This window comes from Gavialis gangeticus, unplaced genomic scaffold (genome assembly GCF_001723915.1).
Source record: "Gavialis gangeticus isolate Ggan-Ray unplaced genomic scaffold, GavGan_comp1, whole genome shotgun sequence".
In the NCBI taxonomy this organism is placed as follows: Eukaryota; Metazoa; Chordata; order Crocodylia; family Gavialidae; genus Gavialis; species Gavialis gangeticus.
The window spans coordinates 16,881,806-16,888,405 of NW_017728994.1; the positions used below are offsets into that span (position 1 = coordinate 16,881,806).

General features: G+C 42.9%; 1 protein-coding gene across 9 annotated transcripts in view; it reads right to left on the minus strand.

Moving 5' to 3' along the window:
- ZMIZ1 (zinc finger MIZ-type containing 1) overlaps positions 1-6,600 on the minus strand; it is a 607,902-nt gene that overhangs the window by 528,683 nt on the left and 72,619 nt on the right. The window contains exon 2 of one of the 9 annotated variants that reach the window (XM_019502341.1): positions 5,710-5,784. The exons of 7 other annotated variants lie outside the window; for them this stretch is intronic. The gene's annotated coding sequence lies outside the window, so the exon portion shown is untranslated. Of the gene's footprint in view, positions 1-5,709; positions 5,801-6,600 lie in introns of all 9 variants that reach the window. One more of the 9 variants, XM_019502342.1, reaches the window with a different exon arrangement.

A 6,600-nucleotide genomic window follows, 5' to 3' on the forward strand; every position in this document is an offset into this window, starting at 1 on the left:
TCCCCCCCCCCCCCCCCCCCCCCAAAAAAAATGAAAAGAAGGTTCATTTAAGTGTCTGCACACTCCTCCTATCAGGAAACAAATGCAGTGATGGATATGACCATTTACAACTTTAAATTTTAAAATTTATTTTCTTTCCAGAATATAGAACTCTTTTCCTTATAGGAAACCTTGACTAGTAAATTAAAATACCAGAAGACCAGATCAGAAGAAACAAGCCAATAAATATTCTCCAGACTACAGACGCCAGTCATAAAACAAGTTTTCCCAGGTACAGTCCCACAAAACTTTAATTCCTCTGTCAAAAAGGCTCTATCTGCCACAACTAGAGATCTCTATCCACAGCACAGCTGCAGAACCATCCAGCCAAAATTAACTCCTGCCTCACCTGTACCCCAAAAATAATTCTCAACTCTAATTAGTTTCTCATAGAACTTCAGTTGGATCCCATCCAACTGGATCCCAGATTTCCTGGATCTCTCCCACTTCTCCAAAAGACACACAGTTAGGTTAATAGAAAAATAATTAAAAAAGACAAGAGAGATAAAATAAAAAGTGAATGATAAATATATTGCAGAAAGTCTCAAAGTTCTTCAGAGACGGAGAGAACTCTCCAAATGTTTTGCTACAATTTAACTCTAAAATGCGTTTAAACTTGTCAGCTAGAAGGAGCATACAAATCTGTGCTTCCCTGACCTGAGGTAGTCTTAATGAGTTGTCCCTAGCAAAAAATAAATAAAATGGCAAATTGTCAGACTGAAGAAAAGGTGCCCACTACCCTGGATTTCCCTAGCAGAATAATCAGTGACCATTTAGCATCTACAAGGGTCTAATTGTGCCATTTGATTTTGACTTCATTAAAGGGATCATATTTATCTAATGCAGGGATGGGCAATTATTTCAGCTGGAGGCCCACTTAACAAGTTTTAGTGAGCTGTTGAGGGCCGCAAGGATATCCCTACCCCTCAACAGATGCCCCACTCCTGATTGCCATCTTGAGACTGGAAGTCTTGTCCCTAACCCCTGACCTTTGCCACCTGAAGTCCCTCCCCTTGTGCCAGAAGTACTCCTTTTGGGAAGGGAGGGGCTTGCCATCTTGGAACCCTTATGCAAAGGAACTGGGCAAATAGGAAAGGGGGGAAAAATAGAAACCATAAGACAACTCTACCATAAGGAAATCTGTTCTAATAACCAATTTAAAGAGGCTGGTCTTCCCAATTTTAAAATATTGCAGCTTCTGCACTTCCCAGGGGGGCTAAAATGTTGTTCTTTACGTCTACCTGCCAGAAGGGCTTAAAATGGCAAGGACAATTCTGACATGTTTCTGCCCTAGATACATGATGGCCTAAAGAATTCATGAAATAACAATGGTGTTGTAAATAAACAATAAAAAACCAAACAAAGATCATGGTGGAATAGACACTCAGACTACATACAGTGGAAAGAGAGAGAGAGAGAGAGAGAGAGAGAGAGAAGGAATGAACAAGATCACCAGTTCAAAATGTCTCCTGCTCTTGTCTTGTTTCATCTGTCCATTTGATATAGGCCCAGACAAAGTAATCCAGTGAAGCAGAATGATGGATTCCAGGATACAAAATTATTTGTCCTAAAGCCTACTACCTCTCCAAAAATCAAACTCTCCTACATAATAGGAAAGCATAAATTATACACAGTCTTCTTAGTTCTCCCATTGTATCCCTGCTTAACATCAGATTCCATGGCTGCTTGCACTGAACTGCTGGCAAGTGACTTCCTCCCAGCATCTGGAGTGCTTAAAATGTGATATCGGGTTGTGTTTTTTTAAAGAAGAAAAATACAGGAGGGAGGGGGAACCTTGGAGCATTCATTGCAGAGAACTGAAAAGAAATGACCCTCGATGAATTGGTTTTGACATCTGTACTTCCCGAGGCAGTGCATGAATCAATACTTACTGACCGACTCAGCACAGGCCAGGTTGGGAAAGGCAGCAAGTGAAAACACACACACTTGTTTTGCATTTGCTAGTGATACAAATCAAATCAGTCCCACTCTTTCATTTTTAATTATTAAAGAAAAAAGAAACTTGCCAACAATACGATAAAAAGTCTCTACTGACAACCCCTTCCTCTCACATACACATACGCATGTCAGGTGAATGCGGTTGCTATGCTCATCAGATTTGATGTGCTTTAACACAATTTCATTTTCCTACGCCACAGGAAAAAAACAATATAATAGCACCTGAAGGCAGACCAACATGTATGGGGGTGGGGCAGGACATATTCAGTCCAACATAAATCAAGATTAAAGTGCCAGGCACTAAACCTTCATTAGCAACATGCTCAGGAAGATGAGACGCTGTCATAACTGTCATGAAGGACTTTGAGTCACTGCCTTCTTCCCACTACCATGGGCACTAAGAGAACTGGTACCCACAGCAAAGTAGATGAGGGGAACCCTACCTAATGAAGCCCTGTTATATAGTTCTGGTCATTGGATCTCTTTCAAGAGCAGAAACATAATTTGTACAAACAATAAAAAAACCACAGAAGCAGAGAAGACAGGAATCAACACTGACCTACAAAAAATAAATATTCATTGTAAAATGCATTAAGTAATAATAAAGAAAAGGAAGAGGCATATCTTTACAACACAGGTTGTCTCATATGGTCAGCAATTGTAGATTTCTTTGATCAGTTTAGGCCAGTAATAGGCAACTGGTAGGGGGACCACGGGAGGGCATGTGCCCCCCATGACAGGGCCGTCCCTGCTGCCGACACCACCAGTGGCTTCTGCAGGTTCTGGCCAGCCCCGTCCCTACCACCAATGCCACTGGCGGCTTCTGCAGGTGCTCGCCAGCCCCATCCCTACCACCAATGCCACTGGCGGCTTCTGTTGGTGCTCGCCAGCCCCATCACCACTGCCAACACTGCTGGTGACTTCCACGGGTGCGCCCCAGACTCAGGCACCAATCACCCATGAGGCCAATCATCATCTTGCATAATTTTTTAAATTAAAATTAAGCTTGTAGCTGCTCCTAATTGAGCTGTGATTTTATTAGCTCTCAACCTATGCAAAATCATTTCTGTTAGTCAGAACTTGGACCAAAAAACTCAAAACCAGAAATGCTTGCCCCTGCTGCCTGTCCCCCTGACACTTGTTCCCCCTGCTACCTTCCCCCGGCAGTCTCAGGCCCTCCAGTTCCCCTTCCCCCTCCATTACCCCACAATGACGGCTACCACCACAGCTACCAAAGTGGGCTGGGGAGATGCTCCATGCCCCAGGGCAGGCAGGGATGGAGTCTACTGAAGAGTAGGTGGCTGGGGGGAGGGGGGGGATGGCATGTGGAGGGAGTGGGGAGCCTGAGGCAGTAGGGAAGGGGAGGATGGGGAAACAGTCTGTGGGTGGGGTGAAGGGAGGGGAGGGGAGAGGCATCAGTGAGGGGCAGCAGCTGCAACTCCTGCCACAACACCAGGTCAGGGACGGAGCCAGAGCCAGAGATGCAGCATCCACCACGTCCCCCCTTCCACACCACCTCATACTTGATTCCAAGACTAGGGGCTTTTCTGCCATGTGTTAAAATGGGGGCAGAGGGGAACCTCATCTTGGAATCAAGTAAATTTGGTACCTTAATTGTCCAACTGAAAATTCAAGGGGGAATTATTCTCCGGTATTTCCTTCTATAAGCTTTTTGAAGAGCATAGTTGCATATTCTTCTCCAGCTCTCATCATTCTCTCTCACTGCAGCAAGGCTTTGGCTGAAAAGGTTGTGGTTTGGAGAACAGGTGTATTAAAAAGTGATCTGATTATTTATTATACACAAGACAAGTCCAAAAGATCTAGTTTACTGTGTTTTCTTGCCTTACTGCCAAACACGTATCACATATATCAGTACTAACTTGAGACCAAGGCCCCATTGTGATACAGCACAGAGTAAACAGTCCTTGAAGTGCAGAGCTTACAAACTAAATATGCAAGACACACAGAGTGAGAGAAAGGAAGCACTTTTGCCAATTTTACAGCTGGGGAACAGAGACAGAGGGAGAATAAATGGCCTGCCCCAGTGTCGCACAAGAAAGTTGCTGAATATCCAGGAACTGAAAACAAGTAGAAAGGTCCTAGTCCGGTACTTCTATAAAAGGGCTGTGCCTCTCAGACACTCATCCCCATATTTTTTCTTGTTTTCCATTCTCTCTCCCATTTGAAATATGAAGAATATCAAATCTCATCTTCCACTGTTTTTCCAGAAGAACTTCTTCAGGGTTTCAGATGTGTAATTGGAGGAGATTTTGAACACTGAACAAAGGCATCTTTTCTCTAAGCATTTTATACATGGTGGGTAAGAATCCCTTCCCCTTCAATGCTCATTTTCACTCTCCTCATCTGAGAGACCTAATCAAAATTACTATTTCATCAATCACCATTCAAACCTTCTTGGGGAGAAGGGACTTAAATTTTTTACCATAAAAGGAGAGAGAAAAAGGACACTGAAAAAAAATATCATGGATTCTAACTGACTTGAAGTGGCAAAACGCACAAACCCTTCCTGAATGTGCCCTTTCACAAGTTCCTATTAAATGTTTCTTAAAACAACTTCATGCATCTCCTCATATACCCTTAGTAAATCTACTAATCTCTGCCACTGCTTCCCAATCACTAAAGCAGGGGTCTCCAACCTTTTTAAGTAGGAGATCACCTTTGGCATTTAAAAGCAACCCAAGACCTACCATGCACCACCGCCACCCCTCACCCTCACCTGCCCAGCAGGTAAGTCTGTGGGGAGGGAACAGGGATGGGGGGAGGGCAGATCAAGGCAAGGGGAAAAAAAATTATTTGAGGGCACGCCTCCCCAGCAGGTAAGTCCCAACTGGCCAGGGCACCACTCAGTTTACCCCTGCTCCTGCCTATGCAGCACTGTCCCTCACTGCAAGGGCCTTGATCTATCCCCCACCCCTTCCCTCTCTGACTGACTGACCTGCTGGGCTGGGGCACATGCGCACATCCATGCAAACACTCGGCCTCCCACCTCAGCCTCGGATCAACTCCAAAAGGCTTCAAGATCTGCCTCAAGAAGCTCCGAGATCTACCAGTGGATCGAGATCAGATCCACTACACTAAAGTCATCAGCCACTCCACAGTGTCAGTAGGTAACCATCTGACCACAGGGACAGACACACGCACCTGCATACAGCTGGTTCCATCAGACTGCATTTTCTTGCTTCTTGACTATGTATATTGACAGCACCTTTACACCAATTCTAGGCTTGGAACTCATTCCTGAAGTCTCCAAGGAAGAGATATTACCATACTTCCTTTGGAACATGAATCCTTACATATTCCTAATGCCACCTTGATCTTTAATATTTATAACTCTGTAACAAAACAATTCACAGATAGACCAAACTAATATAAAGTGGGTCTGGTAGAACTAGTCAACATTTTTTTTTCTTTTTTTTGGTAAAAAAAAAAAAAGTGCTGTTATTTGTCTCAAAATTTGGAATATTGAGTATTGATGCACAAGTGTACATGCTCTAATGATACACAGGCTTGAATGTACTCATTTGCTCATCGATATAATTCAGTAAGTAGCCTTTCCACAAAGTACTTGTGTGTGCAAACATCAAACTTCCACCTCCACTATTTGTGCAACTAGACAAAATTTTTAAAAAATGTAGTGAAATGAAATACAATTTAGAGTTTGTTAATACTTGCCATCCCATATCTGCTTACCCCTAATGAACAGCTGGTTTGACCATCACTAGAAGTCTGTACCACTGTGAGCTTCACTTGCATGAATTTCAGGTTCTAAAAAGGTACAGAACTGGTTTGAATTAACAATTAAAGTGCCATCTCTATTCAATTTTCTTTTGCCATCCTATTAGGTGTGTAAAAAAACAAGGGTATTTGTTTTAGGATTTTTTTGGCTGCTTTCATGCGATAAATTATAATGCCCCTGCATGCATCATGAGACTAACCTGTTGCTTTTGCATGCTTTTGTAGCATAACAGAAAAGAGAGACAAGACATCCATTGCAAAATAAATTGCAAATAAAAGAAATACACTCCTGAACATTCATATACTCATCATTAAAATGTATCATCCCAGGCACTAACCCAGCCTTAACCACAATGACCAACAAAAATAATAAAGGAAATTAAATTGGTCTTCACCACCAACAAAACTTATACACCACCCAAGGCAAGTATGAGCGTGTTGCAGCATATGTATTTTACTCAGAAGGTTTTGAAAACAAAATCCAGTGAGTGCCAAGCGCTTTGCACTCAACAAGATGACAGAAACTGTTCAGCATGTTGCAGAATTCCAAAGATGCAGAGACCAAAAATACCCAGGCCAAATACCCATCTCCCCTCCTCTTAATTTCCTGTCTATCCAGTGTGGAGTTTTGCCACCATGCTAGAATGAGTTGATCCTATAGCTCGAGCTAAAGGTAATGCCCTGACTCTCCCTCTCTCTCCTTTTTCTCCCTATATGTAGCAGTTTGATTATAGGATATTTATAAAGAAATGAAGGCCTTATCTACACCACTTAGTGCTGAGGTCATGAAACGAGCTCACCTACTCAATCCTGTTCTCCTCCGCCCATCCTTGTAACCTATCTAGG